This window comes from Ooceraea biroi, chromosome 7, assembly GCF_003672135.1.
Source record: "Ooceraea biroi isolate clonal line C1 chromosome 7, Obir_v5.4, whole genome shotgun sequence".
NCBI lineage: Eukaryota > Metazoa > Arthropoda > Insecta > Hymenoptera > Formicidae > Ooceraea > Ooceraea biroi.
The window spans coordinates 15,290,535-15,301,523 of record NC_039512.1 but is presented as its reverse complement, the minus strand read 5'-3'; the positions used below and the strand labels follow the sequence as shown (position 1 = coordinate 15,301,523).

At 44.6% G+C, this 10,989-nt stretch overlaps 1 protein-coding gene across 1 annotated transcript in view; it reads left to right on the top strand.

Moving 5' to 3' along the window:
• Positions 1-190: 190 nt before the first annotated feature.
• LOC105288071 overlaps positions 191-10,989 on the top strand; it is a 35,100-nt gene continuing 24,301 nt past the window's right edge. The window contains exon 1 of the mRNA XM_020034539.2: positions 191-316. The gene's annotated coding sequence lies outside the window, so the exon portion shown is untranslated. The remainder of the gene's footprint in view (positions 317-10,989) is intronic.

Below are 10,989 nucleotides of genomic sequence, written 5' to 3'. Positions count from 1 at the left end.
CCGCTCACTCACTCGGCCGCCTCCCGTCCTGGCAAGAGGACCTGACCGCGATCAGAGGCAGGTCGTACCGTTCGTGCGTGCGTGCCTTCTTCAAAATGGCTTTGCTTGTCGGAGCACCGCTGTGATCTACCTTGCGCCGGAAGAAGAGCGACCAAGCTCTCTAGATCTCAGTCTGGATCGGATTATCCCGCACCCCGCGGATCATCGTCAGCGCGACGGCGATCGCTACCACGACGACGACGGCGACGACGACGAGGAAGGTGATAACCAGCGATCTCTTCAGCGATGCGGAGATGTGACGCTCATCGGCGAACCGGTGAGTCCCTGAGAGTTCTTCCCTTTGCTTTCCTCACCCGCGACCTGGTCGCTCTTTACCCGGCGGACAGGTCTGAGAAGTTCCTTCGGAGCGGGAACCCGACGATGGCGTAGTTGCCAATGATGAGACAGAGACAGAGTGTGTGCGGGTGCGAGAGAGAGAAGAGGAGAGATAGAAAGAGAGAAAAAGAGCGAAAGAAAAAGAAAGAAAGAGAGAGGAGCAATTCCGAGGAGGTGGGAGAAAGATAGAAAGAGAGAGAGAGAGGCGTTGTTGAAGATACGATGTTAAGCGTCTAGATATTGCTACTTGCGAAATGTAAAGTGGTTTTCTCTCGAAATAAAGATGTTCTTCTCTCTCGCGGCTGCCGCAACTTTGCAACGGCCAGGAGCCTGCAGGTGCACTTGCAGAACTGCAGGCACTCGGTTGGTAACAGTTCCCCGATTGTACGGTGAGATAAGTTGCAGGAAAAAAACCGAGGTTTCGTTATACGTGTACATATTGTATTGTACGTAAACGTGTCGAAGGATTGGGACATTTGCAATAATAATCGTCTTATCGTTGGATAGAGATTGCACGTTATCGCGCACGGGACGTTTCCTCATCCGTGACCGCGAAGTAGGCCAGTGCTTCTTGACAGGTCCAGTTCAATTAGATGATTTGGATAGAAAAGTGGAGAAAAGAGGTTTATTAGTGATTTTGGAGTAGACTAGTACTTTTTAGGAGAGCGAGGAAAACTTTCTTAATAAGCGAAGTAGGAAAATATTTTTTAACAGAAAGGGAAGCTCTTATTGATGATAGCAATAAAAGAATTTTGGGACGGAATTAGCAAGGAGAATTCCTTTATTAGTGATTCCGGCGCAGAAAAATATTTCGAAAAGAAAATAATTTCTCTGCTCCGTTTATGTCGCCTCGATTTTATTACTAGCTTTTTTTATATCGATTGCATTCACATTTGGAGCTTAGAGAAATCGGTAAAAGAAAATATGTTTATAAAAGCGTCTCGCAGCAAACAGATGGTGAAGTTCGTATCTGACTAAGTCAACCAATCGCTAGCGTGAGTCAGTTCTTGCGGCTGTTTACAAGTTTTTGGACGTTACGTAATTTCAGCGAGGAATTCTAATCATACAAATCTGATGAATTTTCTTTAGGCAATTCTCTTCAAGAAAGATGATTATTGAAAACAGCATTTCAAGCCGTTTGATTGTGACCAAAAATTAAATTGATTATTGATATCAATAAAAGAACATGATTGACATGTCAGCCTCAATAATCGAAAATTGCATTGAATTCGCAGCAGGCAGTCCGATATCGGACTGACGAGTTGGAAAAACGATATACGGAAACTGTATATTTGATCTACTACCTTGATCTTACGACCGACACAATTCCAATTCACTTACTCCTTTCATTTAATCAGGCAACCCCCAATCACAACGATCTTCGAACGACCAGTTTATTTTGTCGATCCGTTATGTAGCTGCGCGGGTAAATAAGCAGAGAGCATCGGAGATGTGTACTTGGATGATGTACTTAGCTTCGTATTTGCCCAACAGCATTCAGCGCTACAGGGCAAGTTCTTCGGTGGACGACTGAATGCGCGGGGTATAACAGTGCGATATAGGCGAGCGCATTATTACACGCAATTAGAAAGCGAACTGCAAACCGCCGGGGAAAACGACAGCGAAGGGAAAGAACTCCTGTTCTCAGTGACAAGCGTGACGCGTCAGGTATATTCGTCATTTCACATATCGCCGAGTTTTTATTTATTTCCTTTCCTCCCATTCATTCCCTAGGGAATTCATTCGTCGGTTCTACGACGCGACGTGATCATAATTCACAAGCGCGAAGAGGATCTCTCTTTCTCTCCTTTTCCGATATCTTTTTCTCTCTCGAATGTCTAAGACAACGGAGTGATCGCAAGTTCGTTCTGGAGAGATTGACTGCAAGATGATTGGCGATATTGAGAACTAACAGTAGATCCTTTCGATCTACTTGCTATTGTCTCTCGAGCTGACGCCGAGCTTTTTTCCACACATGATGGACTTCTTGAAGTGACGAAGTTCAACATGTCTTTCATTCTTTTCTATCCGTCCACCATTTTCTTCCGATGAGTATCTAATTGGTATTGGAAGAAATTAATTCACCCATTGCGCTCGCAACATGGCGAGTGACGTTTTCCGCATATGACTGGGAATCCAGCTTCGTCACGCTTGGTTGAACGATTGGTTGAAAGGCGAAGTTGCTACCTCGATCATTTATCTACGTGTACCCGAGTCCCATCACGGGACTCAAAAGACCCCGCACGCGGTTTATGATACATCTGCTTCGCTACCGAAATCACCTACATCACGGTAGTCTCTCTTAAAATAACTTAAAATGATCAATACTCCAGAAATTCTAAACCAGTCGATTATTTCGGTCGCGCGACGGTTGGATGAAAACTAGGTATGTGCATGTGTGCACGCGGATATGTGTATCCATGTGTATCACGGCAGTTATCAGAGACCGCTAGTAATAATTGCCAACACAAGATGTTCCTACAGAACAATTAACATCTCGGATAAAAAAAATTTCGATGAAAATTTTTTATGCGCTTATGTTCCTGACGAAGAAGAAATTTTAACAGAAGGTGACGATGTTCCTCTGTTCTCCCGAATTTCAATAAATCAATTATGGAACGACACACATCCTAAACCGCGAAGTGAATAATAAATGCAGTAAATAATAACGTCGCGCGTGCTAGCATCCGAAGATACCCGAAAATCAATACGAAAACTGCGAAATCCATGTCGGAAGGCCGCACTCCGCGCTCTGCATTGCATCCGTCACGTTGGCGCACGTGGACGGGCATATTTATCGCGTACGAAGTAACACGTGCTCCGCGCGGAAAATGCAGGCGCGTAGTAACGCGTGCGTACGCATCTCCCGGGGTCGTAAATAACGAATGCAATTGCGCGAGGACCGCGGATTACCCGAGCGGCGCTTTGACAATAAAATTGTTGCATTGATATTGGACAAGATCGATATCGTCGCGATGACGTGCGGATTGTCGTCCGTTGTGACTAATCTTTTTTTCTCTTTTTTTTTCTTCGGTTCTTCGCAATGCCACGTGCAGGATATTCGGAAAAACGGAGAATTTGTTGTTCACAGGAATTTATTATGGAATTTATTATTTAATGGATTTTATTTTATGTTTTTATATATTTCATCGAGATTTTCCATTGCTTAAGAAAGGAATCGTTTTCAATATCGGCTAAACTTCCAAAATAAAGCATCATAAAGATATCTGACTATGTATCTTGGGAACTTAGACGGAAATAAATCCTTCCAGTTACATCAAATGTAAAACCGTATCGAATCAGTATCTGGGAAGATTTCTCAGTTTATCGCCCGACCTTACGTTCGAAGTGTAGCGGCGCTGACGCATTTCCGGTATGCTTATCTCGCAGGTAACGCTCGTGACGTACACGTGTCGCAAAACAGGCCTGTACTGACTGAAATGCATCTATGTAAACCGAAGTTCCGTAACTTTCTATAAACCGCACAATCTCTTTTCGAAAAATGATTTAATATAAATAAATAATATCTGTTATAAAAAAAATCGCATATCCAGAATCGTATAACGGTCAAGATTTCTTATTATGGTACTGCACTTTCTCTGTAATAAATTGTATCTAATCAATTTTAATTTTATTTCGATTTAAATTTTCAAAGAAGATGCTCAAGAGAAAGAGAGGAAGAAATTTTGCAGACTAGAACAGTAAAAACATCGAACCAGAAAAATCGAACCAGAAGGTTCGGTAAATGAGGTGATTCGGTTAATGAATTCCCAATTAACGCGGCGCACGCGCGTTTAGACTCACGCGGCGTCGAATCTCCAGCTTTTCGTGACGCGATTAATCGAGTCGATTAATTTGTATCCAGGCTTATCGCGATGTGCGTACGAACGCGAACAAAATAATTGGCGACGCGGGTCAAGGTGCGTCGATTGATGAAATTATCGGTGACCGAGGGTCGTCGCGGGGCTTGAGTAAGGGACGCGTCGAATATATGCATAAAGAATAATAAAAACGAAGATAGGAAAACGATCAACAAAAATTTTGCATGCAAACGCAGGAAAGACGTGGACGCATACACCATCACATATAATATACCGATCGGAATTTCGAATCGCGTTCCTCGTTTAACGATCGATTTCTTTGTAATACTTGAAGAAGCACTGACTTTTCGGTGGCATCGTATAATACATTGCGTAATTCAAGCTCGTGCTTTTCGTGCTTGCACGAGGCAAGGAGGATTGCTCAGTCGGGATATCATTGCGGACGCCGTTAACGCACTTAATTGCATGTGTGACGTTTTATCAGCGGCGCTGATGACCGTCAAGTGAGGATTCGTTTCGTTATCGATATTCGTGAATTCAACTCGTTTTTGCTCGAACACGCGACTGTCTAATTTGCAAATATCATCTGCGTGCGATTGGCAGAGAAAGGAAGCTTACACAATTTATGCAATATTGTAATGTGAACATAATAATCTGTAGAACAATATACAAATATTTGTGTTAACAATATACACGTTGTTGAAAAGAAAGTGCTACTTAATATAACAGTAAAAACATCTTAATTGTAAGCAATTCTATTAGAGAATAATAAACGTCTTAATTATAATAACGCCATAGTAATTTCTTAATTAATATCTCGAATCGAAATCCTGCTGAAGCATAGTCCGCAAAATCAGACGAGGGATCATCACCGCATCATCCCTTTAATTTCTCCCTCAGCAATTAGCAATCACTCTCTAGTGCTATGAACAGCTGGAGTTCATCTTCCATTATTTTTCGTTTTTTATTATCGTAAGAAAAGAATGTATTGTACATCTGGACGCATCGCGACACATCAACGACGCGACGTCGCGCGACGTCTGGCTTCGCGAGTGACTTTTCGTTCGCTCGCGACGCACGTCCTGTGCGCTCGAGTCGCGATGCGTGGGCGTGGAAAATGAATGAAAAAAAGAGGATAAAATGTGCCGGAGCCAGAGCGTCGCGAGCCGGCGTGGGAGGTGAAACTGGTTCGCCGAAGAAGCTGCTGCTGTTGCTGCTGCTGCTGGCCGGCCGGTCGCGTTATCTCGTTATTGTGTAGATCGCTTTCCTGATCAAGGAAGAAAGGGAGGGTGAAAGACAGACGGAGGCGGAAGGGAGAGAGGAGGCTCGAGATAATTTCTTATCCGGTCTTGGGGTCTAGTAATACAATTTCGTTAAAATTGACTCGCTACGATATTGCAACATATTGTCGTGATTTATTTATAATTTTTGACTTCCTTGATGTTGCCGTTTTCTTTGATAATAAAGATTTCTAATTGCAGTCTGAGAGATTTTTTTAATAAGAAAGTGATAGAGAGTCTTAGCGCTTGCAATCCTCGAAGGAGAGCTTCCCCATTGATTTTCTTTTACGTTTTTCGAATAAAATTTTTTTAATAAGAAATTGATAGAGAGTCTTAGCGCTTGCAATCCTCGAAGGAGAGCTTCCCCATTGATTTTCTTTTATGTTTTTCGAATAAAATTTTAGTCTAGCTAAATTTCAGCGAGGATAAATCCTCGATGCATTCCTCCCTCTTGCGTGTGACTTGTTCAAATTCTGATTTCCGATGATTTACATCGGAATGTCGCGCCGCGGACAAATCGGTTCCGGCATTCGCGAGTAATTTTATTCGCCAGCTCCTCGTCCTCCTTCGCAAATGTCATTTCCTCCGTGATGCCATGCTTACGTAATTGTTTTATTTTATAGTTGCAACATATTTTTTACAGGGAAGCTCTTGCATATTTCTCCTTTTCCGTCTTTATCTGTCCAGATTTAAGAAAAATTTTTATTTTGAATTCACTTGCGACCCATTCGGATTTTTAAATCGCCGCAATTACCATCGATTTTAATTTCCGGCTCTTTTCTGAAATCAAATTTCCTCGAGGACGAGATGACGCCAACGTGAAATGTCCTTCCGCCGCCTGTCGTCTTATTTAGCAAAATTCCGCGCTTATTTACATCGAAATGACGCGTCGTGGATAATTCAACCGTGGATTCCACGAAGAAATCGTTTAATTTGTTAATTTCTTCTTCTTCTTCGAGAAGGAAGAATTGTCATTCTGTTCGCGGAATCGTATTACGTCGAAAATAAAATTATCATATATATCTTACATCTTTATCAAGACTTTCCATTTCTGCTGCGTCACATATAAACATAAATTTCATTAATTTACTGCAAATGCATGTACATATCTTTTCTGAAATCAAATTTCAATGGGCACGAAATTATACGCCATGAAATGTCCATTCGGTCGACCATAGAGTACCTTTGCCACCTAATCTCCCGAAATCTCCCGGTTATTTACATCAAAACGCCTCGCCGCAAACATGTAATGCGGTCGCGGTCCCCGCGAATCATGTCCCGAGCGAGCGTGACGAGCGCGTGGGTGCGGAAATAGCGAGCGGAACACGCGTGAAGACGCACAACACGCGGCGAGCGGAGAGGAAATCGAGAGAGAGAAAGAGAGAGAGACTGAAAGAGACACAGGGACGAAACGGGGGATCAAGGAAGAGAAGCGAAAACAAAGCGGACGCAGCCGCGGAGGGAACACAATGACGCATCGACCCGCCAAAACTCGCGCCGTGCCGGCCGGCCGGCCGATGCGCAGGAACGCGCGCGCGTCCTGTCTCCCTCGAAACAATGAATACTTTTGCCACCCCCCCTGACCCAGCGCCCCGCGCTACCCGGTATATTGATCGTTCCCCGCGCGAAAATCGATCGACCGCTCCAAATTTCCCGGAGAGGACTTCCGGTCCGCCCGGGAACCGCTCCACCCTCCCGCGCGCACCCCCTTGCGTTCGACAATGCTGCTTGGAATTGCGACCGCGATTCTTTGTAGTTTTGGGTAAGAAAATCGAATTAATTACTATTTGATTATCAGCGTTATAGAAGATTGAGATTTCGCAGGCAAAAAAAATTATCTCTCTCTCTACCGTGGAATTTTTTTAATGATTTTGACACATGTATACACATTAGTTTTCGATAGTATTAATTTCTAATAAATGTCTCGAAAATCTCGTTTAACCTTCCCCATTTTTAGTTAGATTTTATTGGATGTGCGCACCCTGACTTTTCTCTAAATTTCAATCAGTCTTCGTCAATCTTATAAATCCCGAATCTCAGCAGAATCAATCACCTCCGGAAATCAACTGAGAAGAGAAAATCTAAAAAAGGAGGCAGGAGAACGTGTCACGTACCGCAAAAATCTGCGACACCCTCCATACCCGACGATTCTTCTCTTTGCGATCGGTCCTCTCGGGATCGCGCGAGTCGCGCGCCTCTGAAATCGCGGCGCTTCTCATGGTGCCCTCGGTCCCCCCAGTTTGCGGCCGCTCACCCCCGCATTCGCGCGCGCGAGCGCAGGGTCGGACTGAGCGAGAGGCAGCGCTCGCTCCAGGACGGATGGAAGGAAGATCAGGTGCCGCGGTTGTCCTGGCAACCGGCATTGATCCTTCCCCTCTTGTTCTACCGCTCGTCCCTCTTCTCGCCCGTCCGTTATTGCTACGCCTCCGTTCCCCTCCGGCTGCCCCCTCGCACCGTCGCCCCCTCTCATTCTCTAATGCACTCTGGCACACACGGACGCGTGTAGAGCAGATTTCACACACACACACACATACGCGCGCGCGCGCGCGCGTACACGAATGCCGATCGTTCCTCTCGCTCGTCCCCGCAGCAACCCTCGAGAGTCTCTGATTTTCTCGTTCTCTCCCTAACCCCCTCCTTCACTCCTTCGCCTTTCTTGAATGTCGAGGATTCTTCTTATTCCTGATCCTCTAAGCTTGCATACTTGGATTCAGCGTATTAGCAGTACACTGAGTGTAACTGTGTTGCGTCCATTCTCGTTTACGATTTGCGCTTTAGGGCACGCCCCCCCCCTTAGGAATCCTCCTCACATTTTTGCCCATCTGCGTCCTTCTCTATTCTTTTTTCATAATCTCTTCAGTCGATTTTAGCCGGAGAGAACACAGTTGACTTCCTTGCTTCTATATATCCATTGTGATTATTGTTTGTAGTAACATTAATGTTAATTTTGCAATTTTATTTTTCTCTTGAACAATTTCAACATAAGACTTCTTTTCCCGAAAATTTCTTTCTCTGAACGAAGAGTAATTATTAACTTAAGAACCAAAAGAGCAGATGATTGAATAATGGAAAGATCAAGGTGAGGAAGGAAAGAACAAATAATTAAAACGAGACGGAGCGCATTTAAAAAATGGGGGAACTAAAATAATAATTAACTCCTTCGTCATGGCATCTGGAAATCTCCGACAAGAACGAGGCAACGATACACCATAATTATAGCACATCGCTTTCTATTATGCGCTACATGTGTACTTTCATTACTCTCGTATTAAAGTAACATAAAAATATATTAATCTGCTCCTCCGGGCTGTCTTAGCATTCTCGTTACACTCCATTACCACGAGTTTCTCGATCTTATCTGTGCGCACGTATGTACGTACGCAGGCAAGCAATTACATACGAACCTACAATTATCTCGGAGAACTCACCTCCCTAAGTAATGATCGAATTATAATTCCACCAAAGTGTAGCAAAAACCCGGTCGAACGCGCGTGCGCAACAGTTCCGCTAAAAAGTCATTTAGTCCGCCGTTTATTGTTAATCGCTTTCGCTCTTGATAAAATTCTCTTTCCTCCCTCCCTCTCTTTCTCTCGCTCTTTTTCCATTTCTCCCTCCTCCTTTTTCACCCTTTTATCCATCCTCACTCGGGGCACGACGTCGATCACTTCCCGTCTCTGTCCTTCGGCCAATGAGGTGCGAGGGTGGAAGTTTGGACCGAGCGAGACGGGGACGAGCAGTGGCGACGAGGGAACGAGGGGAGAGTGAGTTAGTTGCGAACGAGGGAGGGAAGGAAGCAGGGAGGGAGCTGGGAATGGTAAACGGGGGCCGCGGGGGGATGAAGGCAGAACTGGTCGTGAACAGAGCGGTTGCCAAGCAACCGATATTGTTCCCATTGTTGCGGGCGTAGCGTAAATATTTGAGGCGAACTCGGGGGCCACAAAACTCACTCTTCCCTTCTCCCCCTCTCGGTCTTTTTCACCCGTTTCCCTCGTTCTTCTTTGGCTTTTCCTTCCTCCTCATTTTCCCGAATGTTACCAAGGCGCAGCTCGCGAGTCTCTGAAAGGTTTCTAATGGTGCTCGCCGCGGATTGTATATCGGGATACGGACCCTTGCCCCCGTTCCCTTGCGGTCGTCGGAAACCTTGTTCGTCGTTGTCACCCCTAAATCAGCCAAAATTCGTCCGGCAGAAGCACGCAGCTACCCGCTCGTGCGTTTAATTGCATCACGTGTTGCATCTCACGTACGTAAGATATTTAGCTTCACAGCTTTCGTCTCGGTTACTGCGAAGGCGGGATACATATAGCATCCGCCATACGTTACCTTTCTTAAGTTTCGAAAGTTAGGAAAATAATACGGTGTACCGTAAACTTAATGAAAGATTTATTTATAAAGATTTATCAAGACAAAAGGATTTTCTGAAATCCCGAGTTTTTATATAAATTGTTCGCCAATTTGGCCAAAAGAATAGTTAATAATTCTCCGTCGAAAAAAGAGGGTAGCTACCCGATTTGGTGCTTGTCCACTGTCGTGACGGGGATGATGCGACTCTCGATATAGATCGCGCGATCCGCTCTCGGAATCCGCGCGCAACTCTTGAATGGGCGTCGCGCGCGCTGTTTTGCGAACGTCACCACGACGCCGGCGGGTGGCGGGCGCCGGTGTTTGTTTACAGGCATTTATTTCGGCGGTCCCGCGGGGGCGTGTAAACGTACGTACGTCGTTGACCAACGACGCTGACCCCGCGGTTGCGGGTCAACCTTCCCGCGGTCGCGACAGGTTCGCACTGGAAATGTGCGTTTTCTCTCTCTTTCTCTTTCTCCTTTCAAAAGATCTCTTTTGAAATATCAACTGATTCTCTCTACCCCTTTTTTTGTAGTTATCGAACTGCCGCGGAATTGCTAATATTCAGTTTTTTAGCTGAAATATTTATAGATTATTCACGCTTGAGGTTTTCCCGAAATTAAATCTGATAACAGGAATTAATACGTTGGAGCAATGTGTGTTGCATATTATATTTAATAGAGGCGCGCGGTTATTTTTAACACATATTTTTTATTTTATTAAACTAAAATAAAATAGCTTTTATATAGAACGGCCTTTTTCGCGGTAATCTGTCGATTGAGCTTCTGAAATTCGATGGCATAATTTTAAATCACTATCGACCGCGGTTTTTCCAGAAATAAACTTAAAATTTGAATTATTTCTTCTTGCTTTATATTGTAATATAACAGTATAATTTATAAAAATAGCTGACATTGTTTTCCTCTTACGTGTGCCTTATTGTAAAACTGATCCCGATTACTTCATTCGCTTTGTCGGCTCCTTTGATCTCGACAACGCGTGTCACGATATCCTCGAGAGGACTTGGAATTAGGAATGGTCAGTTACATGGGATAATCCACCCCCTTCTCGAGTTATCCCGACGACTTCGCACGTGGTAACGTCCGTCTCTGGGGCACGCTATTGACGCACGACGTCGGAGCGCCTCGTGAACACTCGGTCTAACCCCCGCG